The sequence below is a fragment of the Schistocerca gregaria genome, chromosome 2, assembly GCF_023897955.1.
Source record: "Schistocerca gregaria isolate iqSchGreg1 chromosome 2, iqSchGreg1.2, whole genome shotgun sequence".
In the NCBI taxonomy this organism is placed as follows: domain Eukaryota; kingdom Metazoa; phylum Arthropoda; class Insecta; order Orthoptera; family Acrididae; genus Schistocerca; species Schistocerca gregaria.
In genome coordinates this window covers 724,893,818-724,915,073 of record NC_064921.1, presented here as the reverse complement: position 1 = coordinate 724,915,073, position 21,256 = coordinate 724,893,818, and positions in this window count along the sequence as shown.

The window sequence follows — 21,256 nt, the reverse complement described above, 5'->3', positions numbered from 1 at the left end:
ACACAAACACGTAGTGGGATAACACAAAAGGAAAGGACAGGGTTTATTTTAAGTGTAACATTTGGTACTGCAGTCCAACCCAAAACTTCATTCCATAGATCATCCCTCTTATTTCAACATTTGCTCCAGCCAAAAAAAAAAATCCCATCCAATCATGCTTTCTGTATTCTGTTCACATCTTCTTTCAAAAATAGTTTTTCTCCATTGTACACTACTTTCTACAAAGGAATGACAATAGCGAGGTTAATGGCCTCCTTTTTTCTCCACCTGTGCCTCTGAAAGGCACACACTAACGACTTTTTCTCAAGGCGGCTGGCACACCTGGACGCTCACAACGCATTACGTCACGGTCACATACCTTTCACAACAAACTATTTACGACAGCAGTTTCCGCTACAGTGACAGTCTCATATAAAAATATTTTCACAGGTTTAGAATTTGCGTTACAAATGTAAAGAAAATAAAATCCTATAAATATAATAGTGTCCAAAAAATTTTCGTCGGCATTGTAATACATTTGTAAGTAGGCTGTTTAGGTTTTCTTATTTGTAACGCCACTTAGCGCTCGGTATGAAAAATCATACTGTGCGCAGTCTGTGTTTAGTTTGCATTGTTGTCTGCCACTGTAGTGTTGAGCAGCGGCAGCTGGATGCTAACAGTGCGTAGCGTTGCGCAGTTGGAGGTGAGCCGCCAGCAGTGGTGGACGTGGGGAGAGAGATGGCGGAGTTTTGAAATTTGTAAGAATTGGTGTCATGAACTGATATATATATATATATTATGACTATTAAGGTAAATACATTGTTTGTTCTCTATTAAAATCTTTCATTTGCTAACTGTGCCTCAGTAGTTAGTGACTTCTGTAGTTTGAATCTTTTAGTTAGCTGGCAGTAGTGGCGCTCGCTGTATTGCAGTAGTTCGAGTAACAAAGATTTTTGTGAGGTAAGTGATTTGTGAAACATATAGGTTAATGTTAGTCAGGGCCATTCTCTTGTAGGGATTATTGAAAGTCAGATTGCGTTGCGCTAAAAATATTGTGTGTCAGTTTAAGCACAGTCCTGTATAAATTTTTCTAAGGGGACGTTTCATATGGCGACCCTGCCAGGATTCGAACCTGGAATCTTCTGATACGCAGTTGAAAGACTGTTTACTGCACTATGAAACGCCATATGGCTAGCGAATGACGTTTCACGCCTTGCTTTGCCTATTTTGTTTAATATCTAGTTTATAGCTGCACTGCAGCATTGGTTACTATAAAATTTAATGGATGTACTAATATAAATATTTTATGCCTACAGATCCAGTAAATAATAACCTTATGATGCACTTAAAAAACACGAAGGAGCTCAAAAAGACATTTCCCTTGACAGGAATTGCAAAAATAATTTTTTTACGATTTGGTAACTTATCTGCTAGCGTATGTTCTCATGATGCATCACTCTAGAGTTAAGATGTGGCATAGGTATTAAACATTTTTACTGTAATATTTTTTCTGCTTCAGCTTTGTCATGTTTAATATAAGTTATTGCATTTGCTGCTGCTTGCTTTCACAATTTCCATTTTTGTCATTGTTGTTTGTGTTAAGTGTTTTGTGCTGCTGCATTGCATCGTCCTGTAGTTTAGCATCTGAGCTCAGTAGCTTTAAGTTAGCTTAAGAGGGGGTAGACTATATAAGAAACTAACTATGATGAATTGGAAGAAAAGCATTGAGAAGCTTTAAGAAAATGGTTTGGCCAAAAAAGCAGTGTACAGTGGAGAAAAACTATTTTTGAAAGAGGATGTGAACAGAATACAGAAAGCAGGTTTAGATAGGACCTTTTGGGAATAATGATGAAGTAAGGGAGATCTCTATGCAAAATACTGCAGTAAAACAAACCCTGTCCTTTCCTTGTGTTATCCCACTATGTGTTTGTGTACCCTTGTGTATTTGTTTTCTTCCTGTCTCTGTGTGCTGTTTCATGGAATTTTTTCTCTTCTAATACTAAGCTACATTCACTATGATGAGGAATACTGTTATCCTCAAATATAATTTGCGTTAAGAACATGTTATTTACTTCGTAAAGATGTTTACGCATTATTTATTCTGTTTTGTTCAAATGCTCATGTGTGAAGTTGATGTTTCAAAAGTTATTCTGCTCTTCTATGTATGTACTTATGTCATAATTTTTGTAACACTGATGCATTTCTTATTTCGATTCTTTTGTAAAGCCTGTATTACTGCAAAAGTTATCTGTACTGTTATGTTCTTTAATGATATATTTTGTACCTTTGTTATTGTATTCTTATGTTATAAAATTGTAATTGACACCAGTTCATCAAATTAAGTAACTTGTAAGTTACATTTCACTGCACACGTTTCTGTTGGTCATAGTATATGGACAATATGTGAGAAGTAGGGACTGATAGTGTTTGCACATGTGTTAATAATTCAGTAAGGGACTGGATAACAGCATTGCTGGTTGTAAGGACATTTCAAAAACAATTTTTCTGAGTGCACAAGTGGTGGTTATGGACTTGCTATATTATCCACAAGACTCTTCAATGGTGATTGTGCGCCTGCACAGTCAAACAGATGGCTGCTGGCCATCTCTACAAGGACTACAGTGGGTCTACACCTCTGATGACCCACCAATACCATTATTTCTACAAGGACTGCAGTGGGTCTGCACCCCTGGTGGCCCACCAATAGTAATCACTACCAGGACTACAGTGGGTCTGCTCTGTGATGACCTACCTACCGATAGTCTTCAATTTTTTTGTGAGGTAAGTGATTTGTGAAACATATAGGTTAATGTTAGTCAGGGCCATTCTCTTGTAGGGATTATTGAAAGTCAGATTGCGTTGCGCTAAAAATATTGTGTGTCAGTTTAAGCACAGTCCTGTATAAATTTTTCTAAGGTGACGTTTCACATTCACGCATTTACATACATTTCATAACTCTTAAAGTACGATTCTCGGTTTCCAACATCCTTTTTCACAAACCAGAGTCACTAACCACTACTCATTATTCCTTACCTTATTACACATATACATATTCGTCGACACTTCTTCAATATTTCATCATAACAGATACGTAGCATAACCAAATACCTCATATAGCTTCAGCTCAAACATACCTCAGCAGCATAATTAACATCGTCGTCGTAATAATAACATCATAACACCTCAGTCAAATCTCAAAAACGTCATAGCTTTCTGCAATAATTTCAAAACTTAAAAAAAAATACTCTGCTCATCTCAAAAGTGTCATCTGCCTCAAACGTACTTTAAAAATCATGATTAATGTAATTATATCCTCAGGTGTTGCAGATTACAGCAATAGAATGAAATGTATCACGGAAAACCTTTGTATCATTGTACTTCAAACATCTTTAAAAATAAATGTTGAAAGTACAAAATTAGTCACGCAAATACGTATACTGTAGCGCCAAATTATGCGTCGTGTTGTAAGAAAATCTCTGTGGAAATGTCGTAGTTATCGTCCTCCGAAAGCTAAGTTCTGCAGAAGTCAATGTACTTACTTCATGATAAACTAAAGTAAAATGCTTTGCGTATGGATATCGTAGTTACTACGCTTATTGATGAAGTAAGAACTGTACTGTAACGTATTGTTGTGATACAGAAAAGGCTGTCTCATTGTAGCTATACCACAAAAGTTAATACTAAAACATGTTTTCTTTTCCAGAAGAATTCAGAAAAACTATGCAGATATAAAACAGATAAACCGCAAAAGCAACATTGTAAATTGTCACTTATTAGTAGCGTCGTGATAAAATCCTGTAGCTGTCACATAAACTAACCACTGTGTCATCTGGTATCTCACAGAAAGTACTTCAAATAAAGAATGTCTTTTCAACTAAACCAAAATGTTGCATTAAAATCTCATTAACAGTATATGTTCTAAGTATGTAAGCCTTATGGTCGTTACGTAATCGTGCAAATAACAAGCAATAATGTACACACACAATAACACTCTGTCGTCTGTTCACAATAACAATGCATTCGTAATTTCTGTTTAAATAAGTTCTCTCGGTTCTTGACTGGATATTTAACTTCAAATATTGTTGCATGTTAACAATTTCTTAAGTCTGACAAAGCATACAAGTAATGTAAAGTGAAAAGTTATATGGCAAATACAAAGTTAAAAAGCAGATTATCTCTCAATAAACGGTTTCACATGTGAAATGTGGTGCAATCTTTTACTCTTCCTAGTACGCAGAGTTTCAGTTTCAACGCAGTTATCATGTGGTTACGTCGGTAAGGAACACTGGAATTTTGCCCAAGGTTAGCTTATGTTATTTTTCTCTGAGCCAGCCGTCGCACGCGGCTGCCTGCGGTGCGAGTCATTGTCTGTCTCTTTGTTGGCGCGCGCCGTTATTGGGATTAGGAGACCTAACTTCTACAAATTCACCTAGACGAGAAGGCCGTGCCCTGTTTGAAGCTCGCCAGTTCTGATGGAATTCAGGTCTGTCGTTTTGTCGGTAGTTTACATAGTTTCTTGTTTGTCGGTCACGTGGTGGAGAATTTCTCCCTGAATCGTAACTGCGTGCTGGACCGATGCGTCTGAAGTTATTCTGTCTCCCTTGATAATAATTGTTTTTGTTCCTATATTGTCTGTTTCTATGGTTATCTCTGTCATATTCATTACCCCGGAGAGGTGATCTTTTCCTGTAATTATTACTAGTCTGCCAACGATTGTCACACGAGTGGTGTCTGTTTTGGTCACGATTTGTATTGTGAGAATAGCCTTGTCGTGTGCAGTTATTATTTCTTCCATCGTGGAATTGCTACGGATGTGACCTGTAATTGTTGCGTTCCTGTTTTCGCGTTCCGCGATTGTCAGTGTCAATTTCCAGTTCTTGTAACAGTCCCTCAAAAGCTTCAATGTCATCTTTGCAGCATCCTGCCAAAATAATATGTCGTAAATGTTCAGGTAATTTGATTAAGCAAATGCGGATGAGTTCTGAGGGGCTGTATGGGTTTGAAAGATACTGATTCTTATGTAACATGTCTTCAAAATATTTGACAAGACTGGAAAATTCAGATTGTTCGAAATGTTTCATCATTATGATGCTATGTTTTACTCGGTCTTGTGTGGCTTGGGACCAATATGCTGAGAGGAAGGCATGGTAAAATTCTCCTTCACTGTGGCAATCGTGAATGATCGATCGCATTCTTACAGCTGGTTCATTCTCTAAATAGCCACACATAAATTCTAATCTGTGCTCTAATGACCAGTTGGGAGGAAAACAATGAGAGAATTGATGAAGCCACGCTTGTGGATGAATGTCGTTGTCAGAATTCTTAAATGTTTTGAATTTACGTGTAGTAATGAACAACTTATAGTCAAAATCATCGTGTCGGCTAGTCGCATATCGCTCATTGTTACGTCGTGTCGGCGGTTCCATCTCAAAATTCGGTGCACCTTGCCAATATCTTTCATAATTTCCGAAATGTCCTGTGTTATTATTTTGTGGTTGTTTTGTATTTCTATGTCCCTCTTCCTGTACTTAGGCGCGAGTGTCCCCTGAAATATGTAATTCTTGTATTACTTGAGCCAACTGATCTTGTACTTTCCGCATTTCTCTTTTGTACTGTGTGTTGATTTGATTTTGATTCTGTTTGAATTTTCTAATTTGTTCATACTCTTCAGTGTCAGTGAAGGCTACAGGTTTTGTGTCATTCAGATCATCATCTACCTTTGTAGATAAGTTAGTGAACTGATCTGAAAGTTCGGCTACTTTATCCGGTAGTGAAATTGTTTCCTCTGTGTGTTTTTCTGAACCAAGTTTCAGAGTGTCCATTTGATTGAAATCATATCTACTGTGTCCTTTAAGTTTTCCTGAGTTTTTGCAAGTTGCGTAACCGAATCGGTAGATGCAACTGAGTCAATTTTAGCTTGCAAGGTCTCATGATTTTCATGAACAATAGTTTGCAGTTATTTTATGGCTGCTTCGTGATTCTGTAATGCATTTTCATGCCGCGAAAAAATAGGTTGAAAATGCTCACAAATTTGTGTTTTTACGTCATTACAGACTTTTTGACATTTCGATTCCATTTTATGCAACTCAGTAGTTAAATATTTACCTGTTTGTTCAAGCGTATGTTCCACTGAGTCTAACTTTTGAAGCTTTTGTTCCATTGTGTCTAACTTTTGAAGATTTTATCTCATTTGTTTCTGATTTTGTTCAAGTGTTGTGTCTAACTTTTGAAGATTTTGCTGTGTTTGTCTCTGATTTTGTTCCATTGTGTCTAACTGTTGCTGTGTTTGTCTCTGATTTTGTTTCATTTGTTGCATTAATTGCAATAATAATGTATTAGTGTCTGGAATCTGTTCCTCTATGCTTTTCGGCAGTACATTTGCACCGGCAACATTCACATTTTGACAAGCAAAAAATGTGTCTTGACTTATTTGAGAAAACGGTGAGGACGCAAAACCTGAATGTACAGTATTTCCTAGATTGTGTCCTGTCATTTTGGTTTTCTGACACGAGCTGTTGCCGACCGATCGACCGATAATGCTTCCCTGTTCACTAATTGTTACACTGCCTACGCCATTATTTGCAGCCCGCTCCATTTCCCTATGCAATATTACCAAATTACTACTTTGAACATTAGTTAATTCATTACATGGTGGCGCTAACACACTGCTCTCGTCTTCAATGTCATTTCTCAGTTTACTTTGGAGCGATTATTGCCACAATATTTCACGCGACAACACAGAAAAACACAATTTGAAGAGCAAAAATAAGAGAACACATTAACATAGCACTGAAAATAATATCTAGTTAATTGCAAGCGAAGCTGAGAAATACTTGGTGCAAATCTACATGCATGGTTGAAATGGTTCAAATGACTCTGAGCACTATGGGACTTAACATCTGTGGTCATCAGTCCCCTAGAACTTAGAACTACTTAAACCTAACTAACCTAAGGACATCACACACATCCATGCCCGAGGCAGGATTCGAACCTGCGACCGTAGCAGTCGCGCGGTTCCGGACTGAAAAGGAAAGTGAGGATGTCTTCACTGCAGTCGGAAGTGTGTTGATTATAATAGAAAAAAACGACTGACTTTGGAAAACGAACATGCGATACGGGGTGGATAACAGGTTTCTCCATGAACACATGTAGTATGGTCTAATACGATGAATAATATTACAGAGGCACACAATAAACTCAAGTTACCGCTTTGCTTCATAATAAACATGTACATCACCTTACAGTGAATGCAAATAAAATTATTTTGAAAAACGCCTTCTTGTTATGGGAGTTACATTAATTGAGAGATATCTGTCAGATACCTCTCATATCGTTTTGCTTTTCTAAACAGTCCATTGGCTTTTGCCACTTGCCAAATGTTTTCACTCTCGGAAAGACGGGTGGCATTGCATTCTTTAAGTTTGCATCTCTGATAACTGGTAATCTGATTCCACACTCCTATCTCTTTTCCTAATAAACTAGTATGAAAATGAAATCCGGCAACGGATGACAAGGAGGTAAAATGATAAAAGGAATATAGGGAGAATTGGCGTGTTTCTGAATGCTTGTACTTTGAGCGAACTATCCACATGCTGTAATTAAAAGTCGTTTAAGATTCGATTGCACAATTAATTTCAATGTGATGCAGAGCAGAGGTAACTGAGATCAGCCTGCTTAGTAGCTAGCCATTAATAGAATCAGAATAAATAATTCGATACTCCTCTAAAAAGGGCAAGGAAAAGCGCAGCAGGTTCTACTGAAATAACAGTATCTTTTTCGTCTAACGTAACGCATACAGAACACTCTGCCTTGGGTGGTCGCTTACGAGTTCTTTTCAAACTCCCCAGGGGACCTTCAAACATTTAGTTTATCGGTATGAGCCATGGAGGACACTTCGCTGATTAACCATAGAGACACGCCTCCCCCAGACGCTATGGCACCAGTCACGAAAAGACAGCCTAGAGACTGTCGGTGGGTGACGCGCAAGACAGACCTGCCTGTGCCAACCGATACATGGTAGCCCGCTGTTTGAAAGTGGAGTTACGGCTGCGGCAAATGTACGGATGTTAGAGGTGCTTATCAGACCGCGAAAACTTTGGTTTCGTTAAAATTCCTTCAAAAATTGTCTGAATGGTAGGGTAAGATGAGAGTATTGGTTCATGTTTTATAAGCTAATGCCGAGGCAACACATCTAATTGGCCGCTAATATGTGGCGTGGATATTTCTGAAGCTCGTTAGACGACAGTTGGCGAACACTAAATTTCTCTCTCACCCGATAGGTCAATATATATGCAAGTGCCCCGGTAGGCTGACGCGGTTTTTTTGGTGGAATTACGTATTTTTGGTGAGATACCAGGAGCAGAAAAGCGGAAAGAACAGGTGCTATTCAGTTGCTTTTGGCCTTCAGACTCCGAGATCGTGGAGAGAGGCTGCAGTGAGTTTCAGACGCACGACCTGACCAGAATGGTAAGCGTTCTCGCTGCGATGTTAGGATTTAACTGAGATCAGCATCGTTTGAACTTCAGGAACCTTGAAATCAAGTTTTACAGCCACAGTCACCATTCTAATTGTTGTCATTTCAACCCTTTTGCGATTCGGGACTCAACGTTTATTACAGTGAGTGATAAATTACCATGACTTGCTCGTTAACTTCTCCAATGCACGCGTTAATTGAAGAGCATGTCTAATCTCTCCTTAATACTATAGGTAAAGCAACTATTTCTGCCACATCATTTATAGTCCATTAAAGCGCGGTCTCTGGAAGTAACACCTCTTTTATATTGCGTTTCCCAGTGCATTGCGGACCCAGCATACGTGTTTTACTTGTAACTGAGACAGCTTAAAACTTCATCTATTTCTTGGTTTTTGAAAGAAGACGTTCGTCATGTTTAGTTTTCCCCATGTGTGTAGTAGATCTTTGTAAAATAACTGTGCAGTAGTCTAATTCCTCTCGATGTCATTTTAGCAGTTAGTTAACCTCGTGACATTTGAACGTAGATTAACCAAGGCTACCTGTCATACTTTTACGTGAGTTTCTTTGTTCCTTATGACAATTTCGTGGTGCAAATCTTCTTGTAAACAACAAATAGCTCCCGATAACCCTACAGACCAAAGGATATATTCCTTTATTTTTGTATAAATCATTGGTGCTTAAGCATCTGGCAACGCTGGTATTGAATCATTAGAAGAATCAAGTAACAGTTCACATAGTCCCACCAGAAAAGATAAGTTTGATTAGTTCACCCTACAGGATATATATTGAGTCCATAACAGAAATCTTTGATTTTGTCTCCCACATAGTTCTCTCAGTAATAGAATTATTACGTTTGATGACAGCTGCTTCAGGATTTGCGAGTTAATATGAATATTATGATAAGCAGTGAGTTTGCACCATAAGTATAAGCTCTTTATTCATGTATAGTGCAACTAACTCACTTTAACAGTTAAATTCTTCAAATATTGCCTGATGTGACCTGCCACGAATTTCACTCCTGTGCCATCCTCTTCATCTCAAGCCCCAATTATTAGCTGGATGTATTCCAATCTTTGTCTCCCCCTACAGATTTTGCCCTCTATTCCTCTAGTACCGTGAGGGATACTGCCCGATCTCTTAACACATGTCCTATCATCCTGTCCCGTTTCCTCGTCAGTTTTTTTTTTGCCAAATGTTCCTTTCTTCACCGATTCTGCTACGAACCTCCTCATTCGTTATCGTATCAGCACACCTAACAGTTAAAATTATTCTGTAGCGCCACACTTCAAACTCTTCGATTCTCCCCCCGTTCCGGTTTTGCCACTGTCAGTGAGCCACTACCATGCAACGCTTTAAGTACACTACGAGCCATTAAAATTGCTACACCACGAAGATGACGTGTTGCAGACGCCACATTTAACCGACAGGAAGAAGGTGCTACGATATGGAAATGATTAGCTTCGCAGAGCATTCACACAAGGTTGGTGCCGTTGGCGACAGCTACAACGTGTTGACATGAAGAAAGTTACCAACCGATTTCTCATACACAAACAGCAGTTGACCGGCGTTGCCTGGTGAAACGTTGTTGTGACGCCTCGTGTAACGAGGAGAAATGCGTACCATCACGTTTCAGACTTTGGTACAGGTCGGATTGTAGGCCGGCTGCGGTGGCCGAGCGGTTCTGGCGCTGCAGTCCGGAACCGCGGGGCTGCTACGGGCTGTCTCGGACATGGGTGTGTGTGATGTCCTTAGTTAGGTTTAAGTAGTAGACCTAAGATGTTGAGTCCCATAGTGCTCAGAGCCATTTGAACCATTTTTTTTCGGATTTTAGCCTATCGCGATTGCGGTTTATCGTATCGCGACATTGCTACTCGCTTTGGTCGAGCTCCAATGACTGTTAACACAATATGGAATCGGTGTGTCCAGGAGGGTAATACGGAACTCCGTGCTGGATCCCAACGGCCTCGTATCACTACCAGTCGAGATGACAGGCATCTTATCCGCATGGCTGTATCGAATCGTGCAGCCACGTCTCGATTCCTGAGTTAACAGATAGGTACGATTACAAGATAACAAACGTCTGCACGAACAGTTCGACGACGTTTACAGCAGCATGGACTATCAGCTCAGAGATCATGTCTGCGGTTACCCTTGACTCTGCATGACAGACAGGAGAGCCTGCGATGGTGTACTCAACGACGAATCTGGGTGCACGAATGACAAAACGTCATTTTTTCGGATGAATCCAGGTTTTATTTACAACATCATGATGGTCGCATCCGTGTTGGCGACCCGGCGTGGTGGTATGGGGTGCCATTGGTTACACGTCTCGGTCACCTCTTGTTCGCATTGACTGCACTTTGAACAGTGGACGTTAAATTTCAGATGTGTTACGACCCGTGGCTCTAATCTTCATTCGATCCCTACAACACCCTACATTTCAGCAGGATAATGCACGACCGCATGTTGCAGGTCCTGTACGGGCCTTTCTGGATACAGAAAATGTTCCACTGCTGCCCTGGCCAGCACTTTCTTCAGATCTCTCACTAACTGAAAACGTCTGGTCAATGGTGGCCGAGCAACTGGCTCGTCACAATACGCCAGTCACTACTCTTGATGAACTGTGGTATCGTGTTGAAGCTGCATGGGCATCTGTACCTGTGCACGCCATCCAAGCTCTGTTTGGCTCAATGCCAAAGATTATCAAGGCCTTTATTACGCCAGAGGTGGTTGTTCTGGGTATGATTTCTCAGGATCTATGCAGCCAAATTGCGTGAAAATGTAATCACATGTCAATTCTAGTATAATATATTTCTCCAATGAATACTCGTTTATCATCTGCATTTCTTCTTCGTGTAGCAGTTTTAATGGCCAGTAGTGTACATTCCCCGAAATTTCTTCCCCAAATTAAGGCCTTTGTTTGACACTAGTAGAATTCTCTTGGCCAGGAATGCCTTCTTCAAGTGACCTAGTCTGAATTTTATGTTCTCCTTGCTTCGTCCATCGTGGCTTATTTTGTTTCCAAGGTGGCAAAATTCCTTAACTTCTTCTACTTCGTGATCACCCGTTTTGATGTTATATTCCTTGCTGCTCTCAATTCAGTTGCTTCTCATTACTTTACTCTTTTTCCAGTTTACTCTTAATTCATATTCTGTGCTCATCAGAATACTCATTCCTTTCAACACATCCGGTAATTCTTCTTAATTTCACTGAGGATTGCAATGTTATCAATGAATCTTAACACTGCTATCTTCTGAGTCAGCAATCTTCTGACTAGTTTGATGCGGCGCGCCACAAATTCCTGCGCCAACTTCTTCATTTAAGAGTAGCACTTGTAGTCTACGTCCTTAATTATTTGCTGTGTGTATTCCAATATCTGTCTTCCTCTATGGCTTTTATCCTCTACAGCTCCCTCCAGTACCATGGTAGTTATTCCGTGATTTCTTAACTAATGTCCTACCATCCAGTCTCTTCTTCTTGTCAGTGTTTTACATATATTCCTTTCTTTGACGATTCTCCGTAGAATTCTTCATTTCTTACCGTATCACTTCACCCAATTGTCGGCATTCTTTTGTAGCATCATATCTTAAACGCTTCTGTTCTCTCCTGTTCCATGTTTTACTGCCGTAAAATGCTGTGCTCCAAACCTTCATTCTCAGAAATTTCTTCCACTAATTTAGGCTCACGGTCGATACTAATAGAGTTCTCTTGACCAGGATGGCCGGTTTCGCCACTGGTGGTCTGCTTTTGATGTCTTTCTTGCTCCGTCAGTCATGGATTATTTTGCTGCCTAGGTAGCAGAATTCCTTAAGTTCATGTACTTCGTAATCCATAATTCTGATGTTAAGTTTCTGGGCGTTCTCATTTCCGTTACCTCTCATTACTTTCGTATTTCTTTATTTACTCTAGATCCGTACTCTTTACTCATTAGATTGTTCATTCTATTGAACAGATCCTGTAATTCTTCTTCATTTTCAGTCATGACAGCAATGTCATCAGAAAATCTCAACATTAATATCCTTTCACCTTCAATTTTCATCCGACTCCTAAATCTTTATTTCCGTCATTAATTCTTCGATGTATAGATTGAAAAACGGGAGTCATAGACTACATCCGTATCTTACACCCTTCTTAAACCAAATATTTCGCTCTCTCAGCCAATCTTATTTTTCCTTGTAGGTTTTTGGGCATTGTATTATTTGTCTTTCCCATTGCTTATCCCTATACTTCACAAAATTTCGAGCATCTTGCCCCATTTTACATTTTCGTACGCTTTTTGTAGCTTGAAAAATGCTATGAGAGTGTTATGATTTTGGTTCAGTCTTGCTGTCATATGAAATGTGACGTCAGAACCGCAACTCTCTGGTGCCTTCGGCTTTTCTAAAGGCAAACACATCATCGCCTAACGTCCTAACAGATCCTTCATTTTATTTTCCGTTCATCTGTATATTATTCTTGACAGCAACTTGCATTCATGAGCTTTTAAACTAGTTGTGCGATAGTTCTCGCACTTATGTCCCTTGCTGTCTTCGTAATTGTATGGATGATAATATTCCAAAAGTATATGGTACTTCTCCGGTCTCATATAGCGGTCTCCAAAACTAAAGCAACACGCCTAAGTTTAGCCAGGTTATGTTTATTTTGCCATAAAACAGTGTAAATAGATGATAGTAAAGTAGAAACAATGTAAAGAACACCGAACGTAAACAACAGAAACTTGCGTAATGATATACAAAAATGTTCTTCGTACACACATTCTGTCAACCCGACAACTGGTTAATATACTCAGCATGAAGTGTTACCCCTTCTGGCTGCAATACAGGTTTTGAAACGACGGGGCATGCTGTGGATGATGTCATCAGTCTCATGCTGAAACAATAACGCCCATTCTTTCCCCAGAGCTGCTTGCAGTTCTTGGAGAGTGGCCAGTGGATGCTGCTGACGTGATGCAGCCTGTCTCCATAGTGTATCGCAGATATGCTCTATGGGAGTCAAAGCGGGAGAGTGAGCGGGCCACGCCATGCTTGCAGTACTTTCCGTTTCCAAGGAAACATCAACAACCCTTGCTCTATGAGGTCGAACATTATCGTCCATCAGTACGACGTCTGAGCCCACATCATCTCGCAACAACAGCACGTAAGGTCCCAAGATCTCATCGTGATACCTGACAGTAGTTGAACTTTGCCTATTCGCGCGCACAATTTCACGAAGAGGTGTTCGAGTGGTCAACATAATCGCTGCTCACACCATAAAGGATCTTGCTTGATATCGGCCCCTTTCTATAATGTTTGGATTCCACGTTCTCTCCAGATGCGAATGCGTCGAGAATCACGCTCCAAACCAAATCGGCACTCATCTGCGGAAGAACATTGGTCCACTAGTCGACCATCTAGGGGGCGTGTTGACGAGTCCACTCTAGACGTCCCTTCTGTGAAGACGCACCAGAGGTACACATACTGAAGGTATCCGACAGTAGAGGCTACGCTACCGAAACTACCGTTTGTCTCGCTACAACACATCCAGTGGACAGTGCGAGGTCAGATGCCAGTACTATGGCGGTACCATCGTGCCCATAAGGCCAAATAACGGTTCTTTCCTTTTTATATTCTACGTGGTAGACGGAGCCCTGGTCTTTGCGATACAGTTTCAGTTCTATAAATTGTTGTCACATCCGAGAAACAACAGAACGATTCAATTAAGCCTTCGGTCAACATCAGTCTGCGACTGTCCTGCTTCCATTCTTCTTACGGCCCTTCACCGCAGAGAATCTGGTAGGCGTCTTTTTTCTGCCATACTGAATCGTCTGTGACTATATACAAAGTGTTTGAGGATGTGGAGCTACTCGGTAAACACTACCGCATTTGATAAGTGTCCTGACATCATCGTTGACGTGGCTGTCCGTTAACATGAATGCCATCTACCGGGAAAAACACTATTTTACGGACATCTGTTGACATTTTGTACGACTGTACCGTGAATTAGACACATCATGGTGAAGTAGCGGTTTATTGCATTAATTTTGGACACTAGTATGTATTCAATACACTAGTTGGAATAGTCGTTTGGTTGCCAGTCCCCTAACGATCTTAGGAATTCCGATGGAATGTTATTTATCCCTTCTGTGTTATTTGACATCAAGTCGCCAAGAGCTCTTTTAAATACTGACGCTGATATTGGTTCCCCTCTGTCTTCTATAATGACTTCAGCATCTTTGTCTATCACATCAGACATGCGCTCCCCCTCATAGAAGCCTTCAATGTAGTCTTCCATCCATCTGCTCTCGCCTCTGGACTTAACAGTGGAATTGCCATTGAATTCTTTAATGTTACCATACTTACTTTTAATTTCACTAAAGGCTGTTTTGACTTTTTTATATGATATGGTCAGTGGTTCCTTCCCACGGTCACTGCTTTTTCAATGAAAAAATTTAGCCTTCGTTGCCCCGCACTTCCTTTTTATTTCATTCTGAGTGATTTATACTGCTGTTTTCCTGTACTTCCTTGAGAATTTGCCGCGCGGTGTGGCCGCGTGGTTGGAGGCACAATGTCACGAACTGCGAGGCCCTTTTCGTTGGAGGTTCGAGTCCTCCCTCAGGCATCAGTGTGTCTTGTCCTTACCATAAGTTAGTTTAAATTAGTTTAAGGCTAGGGACCGATGATATCAGCAGTTTGGTCCCATAGGAATTGACTCACTCACTCACACTCACTCACACACACACACACACACACACACACACACACACACACTCACACACACACACACACACACACACACACACGCACGCACTCACACACCTTGAGAATGTTTGTACTTTCTTTCGTCATCGATCAACTGTACGAATTTTATAAACTTTTAAGCCACTCGCTCCTAATTGTACGATGGGCGTTCAAAAGCTAACACAGAATTTTTTTTCTCAACTACTTTCTCTTGAAAAATGTGGAATTTGTTGTGGGGCTTGAGAAACATTATGGAATACTTCCGTTTCAGCTCGTATAGTGTGATATGAAAATGCCGTGTGGCGAGGGCCTCCCGTCGGGTAGACCGTTTCCCTGTTGACGCCACTTCACCGACTTGCCTGTCGATGGAGATGAAATGATGATGATAAGGACAACACAATACGTAGTTACTAAGCGGAGAAAATCTCCGACTCAGCCGGGAATCGAACCCGTGCCGTTAGGTATGACATTCCGTTGCACTGACCACTCAGCTATCAGGGGCGGAGTATAGCACTCAAAACAGTGTCTGTAACGGATGTGCGTTCCGAACAGAGACCCTGTCACTGAGTTTATTTTGCTGGAAAATCGGAGCATCGCAGATATTCGTAGGCGCTTGCGAATATCTAAGGATACCTGGGAGTGACGTAGGCACGGTTTAGTCATTGGGCGAGGCGTCTGTCATCATCGCAACAAGGTCGTGCAAACCTGTCTGATCTCTCGCGTGCCGACCGGCCGCACACAGCTGTAACTCCTGCAATTTAGCCAAATCGAACTCGCCGCTGCTCAACTGGACCTCCCTGTTGGTACTGCTGACGATCTCATCCGTCAGCTGGGGTACTCAAAGGTGTGGTCCTGCTGGGTACCTCACCGATTAACAGAAGACCGTAAGGGCAACGAACGACCACCCGTGTCGAACAGCTTGTCGTTACTTGGTCGAACATCATCACAGGCGATGCAACGTGGGTTGATCACTCCGAACCGAAAACAGTGAAGTTCAAAGCGTAATCACAGCCTGCAGAGTCATGCTGGTTTCTGTGACTCTGAAATGGGTAACCTGTTTTATAGTCTCCCTCAGGGTGCAACGATTAACTCTGAAGTGCACTGCGCTACCAGCAGGAAACTGAAGAAACGACTTCAGCATGTGGAATGCAAAGAAATTCGACTTCTGCATCGCAACACAAGGCCTCACACAAGTCTGAGGTTAAAAAAAATTATTCAAATGACTCTGAGCACTATGGGACTTAACATCTGAGGTCATCAGTCCCCTAGAACGTAGAACTACTCAAACCTAACTAACCTAAGGACATCACACACATCCATGCCCGAGGCAGGATTCGAACCTGCGACCGTAGCAGTCGCGCGGTTATTGATTGAAGCGCCTAGAGTCGCTCGGTCGTTGAGGCCGGCTCGTCCGAGAGGAGCTCACAAAACTTCATTGGACTTTTCTTGCTCATCCACCCAACAGCCCAGATACCGCATCTTCTGGCTTCCATCTGTTTGGCTTAATGAAGGTTTATTTTGCAGGAAGCAGTACGTGGATACTGGAGAAGTTCTTGATGCAGTAAGACCTTGGCTCCAGCGTTGAGCAGTGGAATGGTGACATGCGGGCATACGGGCCCTCCCAGTAAGTTGGAGTAAGGCCGTCGCACTGAGCGGACATTATGTTGAAAAATAGGGTTTTCAGTCCGAAAGAGTAGGAAAGAATATCGTATATTGGAACTCTGAATGAAACAACCAACTTTCAGAAGAAAGTGTTGCATTTCTTATTGAAAGCCCTCGTATTAACAGATAATTACGACTGAGCGCGTTACCCTTAGAAGCTACAGAAAACAAAGATCCACTGAATCATATGCTCTGTATGAATTGACAGTTTAGTGAGCAGTAGTCGTTCAGTGTCTACTATCCTTGTCTCACAGTCTGGTTGTCCACCCCTGGTAGCTGAGTGATCAGGGCGACGGAATGTGGTACATAACGGCCCGGGCTCGATTCCTGGCTGCGTCGGAGACTTTCTGCGCCCAGGGATTGGGTGTTGTATTGTCCTTATCATCATCATTTCGCCGAAGTGGCGTCAACTCGAAAGACTTGCACGAGCCGAACGGTCTACACGACGGGGAAGCCCTATCCACACGGCATTTCCATTTACAGTCTGGTTTGTGAATTCGTAGAACGCAACACAGTAATTTGGAAGCCGTGAAGTGGCTCAAGTGCTCATTGAGATACAATGTTTCTTCGCCAGTCTGTCTCGTGCAGCGGGTGCCACTGGCTTGCTGGCTTCCAGCTGCAACCACAGCGCTGGTGCCGGCCCGACGTTGAGGATGACGGATGGCGTCTTGCAAGTTCCGCCGTTGGCGCTGCCGACTCGCCGTAATGAGCTGCTAGACAAGGGCCGGCCGGCCGGGCTCTTCCAGATGAGCTGCCGCCGGCTCCTCCAGTACCAGGCGCCGCCCTCGTGAAGGATGATTCCTCTAACGCTTCATTAACTCGTAGTTCCCCGGCAGGGCGGCGGAGTGTCTCGGCGTAGCAGCATCACGGAGGGGGTGTCACGGCGTGCTTTGTTAGCTGCAGAGTTGCTCGCAGACAAGTTCTTAGTTGTAAACACCGCTGTGATACCGACTGAATAGTCGGCGTTCACCTGATAGGAAGCACGCGATCACGTTCACAGTTACACTGCTTGACATTTGCTAATGAACAACTGCTAATTGGTACAGAAAACGCGGAAATAGCTGCGTAACACCATAACAATGATAGTAAAAGGAAATATTAAGGGCAGGACCTGTTAACCTCTGCGAAGCCTGTGCATGAACGCTCTGTATGCATTCGATGGTTCATGCCGCTCCCTGTTTAATGACGGTTGCTGTGGAACCGATTAATGCGATATTCTGTGTGATTCAGATGGTTCAGATGGCTCGGAGAACTATAGGACTTAACATCTGAGGTCATAGGTCCCCTAGAACTTAGAACTACTTAAACCTAACTAAGGACATCACACACATCCATACCCGAGGTAGGATTCGAACCTGCGACCCTAGCGGTCGCGCAGTTCCAGACTGAAGCGCCTCGAACCGCTCGACCACACCGGCCGGCTTCTGTGTGGTGTGGCAAAGTTTCTGCAAGAAATCATTTCAGGAATTTCAATCATGGAAGACCAGCTTGACGGTTCAAATGCTTCAAATGGCTCTAGCACTATGAGATTTAAAATCTGAGGTCATCAGTTCCCTAGACTCAGAACTACTTAAACCCAACTAACCTAAGGACATCGCACACATCCATGCCCGAGGCAGGATTCGAACCTGCGACCGTAACAGCAGCGCGGTTCTGGACTGAAGCGCCTAGAACCGGTCGGCTACAGCGGCCGGCAGCTGGACGGTTCGAAGGTCGTCAAAGTGTCAATCTGTGGTCACAGTAACGTGTATCTCCAAATGTCATCTGACGATTAAGAAAGGGTGGTAAAGGTGGAAATCCTACGCAAAAGCATGCCGCTGTAGACGGCCACCACACCGCAAGAGGATTGATACGTGTACGTAGTGGCGAAAAGAGCAAACATCTCTCTTAGACAGACAGCTGCAGATATTACACGATACACGTGTTTATGCCAGAATCATTTGGCGGTGAGAAAATCAGGCTGATTTGTATGCTCGGAAGCCTGTCAAATGCATCCCACATCAATCACATCAATTGGGAGAATTTTGGATGGGGTCAGCAACAGTCGTCCAGAGTGATGTTTTGAGACTAATTCCGCTTTACTGTGGCAACTGATTCGGGCCAACAGTTAGTGTGGAGAGAGAGTGGAACAAGTTACGCGCCACAGAATTTTCATGGAGGTAGTCCGTATGGCGTAGGCGTTATGGTGTGGACAGGCGTTACGCCTAGTGGCGGAACACGGCTGCATATATCTGCGCAAGGTACCGTAACAACGCAACAGCATTGCAGGTAGATTGCTCTGGATCATGTTCGTCCGTTTAGAGGTGCGGCAGATCCCGTCTTTCTGTTTATGGACAAGATGCCGACCTACACAGAACCGCTCAGATGTTGGATACACCCTAAAGCGAAGATATTGAACGTATGGAATGGCTTGCTTACTCCTCAGACGTAAAGGCCTATAGAGCATGCCAAGGATGCTCTTGGAAGGCGTGTTTCTCAGGACTCCTCAGCAGTTTGATAGCCAGAATAAATTGCTGACACAGAACGTGCTTTATTGACGGAGGATTGCGTATTCCTTATTAAGGATCCGATATCGTAATTTATATTGGAATTCTGATCGGTGTCAAACACGAACGTAATTTATGTATGTTATCCTACTTCCCCGTGTGATGAAATGTATACCATTTTTCGTTCTAAATAGACGACTCAATGTCTGTTACGTATGTGCTGTGTTTCATATCGTCCATCGTTATCTGTCATCATTCCTGACCAACGATGTCTCTCTTCCTTGGCAATTGTTGGCCAGTGTATCATGTAAGGGAAGAGGGGAGAGCTTATGAATTACCTAGAGGAAAAAAATCTGTTAACACACAGTCACCACGGATTCGTGAAGTATCGTTTCTATGACACACACCTATGTCTTTATTCTCACGAAGTAATAAGTGCTAGCGATAGGGGTCTCAGATTGGTTTCAGATTCCTAGATTTCCAAAAAACTTTTGATATTGTTCCTCACAAGCGGCTTATAATCAATTTATATGCCAATTTAGTATCGTCTCAGCTGTGCGACTCGACTCTGATTTCCTTTCGGAAAGTTCAACCTTCCTGCTTTCTGAAACTTTATTCACTATCGAGAAACACCCCAAAAGCATGGTTTTTGAATACAAAAACCCAGACGCTGTTTCCAAGACGGTTATTCACAGAAAATGGCTGTGATTTTTACGATATATTTCAAAGATCCAGGTCTCGAACCATCTTGAAAATTTTCTTGATTCCTCTATCTGTATCCAACATACAGACACTCAAAGTTACCCTATTTGTAAACTTAAAGTACGTACGTAAAATCCTGTGTGGGGCGAAAACGAAATTCCTAAAGTGACGTAGCAGTGCGAAATATGCTGTTAAGTATCTCCGTTATCAGCAGAAGGCTTCTGGGAACTCTGTGTTGTAGTACTAAAGAACGTGCAGCTGGTACCCCACTTTTCAGTCAGAGTCTTTTAAGGAAGAGCATATTCGCCATTTTTGTTCTTGCATAAGGGCATTTCTCTGCTTGTTTGTAACATTTTTCTATAGCGCCATAACACAAAAACTTCGACTCTTTACTTCTTCTTTTCGCAACAGCACATAATTCATTCCCATACAATTCTGCGCTCCACTCGTACATTCTCACAAATTTCTTTCGCAAACTGGCGCCTATGCTTGGTTCCTAACAGACTGCTCTTGTCCAGGAATTCCCTTTTGGCCAGTGTTAATCTGCCTTTTATGTCCTTCTTACTTCGTTCCTCGGGTGTTATTTTGCTTCCAGGATAGCAAAAATCCAACAATTCACTTCCTTTGCGGTTCCCAGTTTTGGTATTTAATTTATCGCCAGTCTTGTTTCTGTTACTTCTCAGTAATTTCCTCTTGTTCGGTTTACTCACAGTTCATAATTTTCCCTCGCTAGACTGTTCGTTCCATTCAACAAGTTTTGTGATCCTTCCTCACTTTCACTGAGGATAGCCATGTCATCAATGAATCTCATCATTGATATACTTTCATTTTGACTTTTAATTGCACTCGTGAAACATTTTTTTATTTGTCATTGCGTCTTCGATGTCTAGATTGAGCAGTAGCGGAGAAAGATTAGATCCCTGCCTTACACCCTTTCTCACTTTGCACATCGTTCTTAGTCTTCCGAACTTATCGTTCCCTCTTGGGGAAGCTGGTCTTTTCTCGTAGCTCGTTTCTGTTTCTCACAGAATATCGTTCGTCTTGCGCCATTTCACATTGTCGAATTCTTTTTCCAGGCCTACAAATGCTATTCTTATGAGTCTCTACCTTTGATAAAGCCAAAGTGACAGTCATCTAACAGATTCTCTTTTCCATTCTTAGCTCTCGCACTTAACTGCCATTGCTACCTTCGTGTCTGTGTGGACGATACTTTTACAGAAAGTCACCTCCTATAGCTA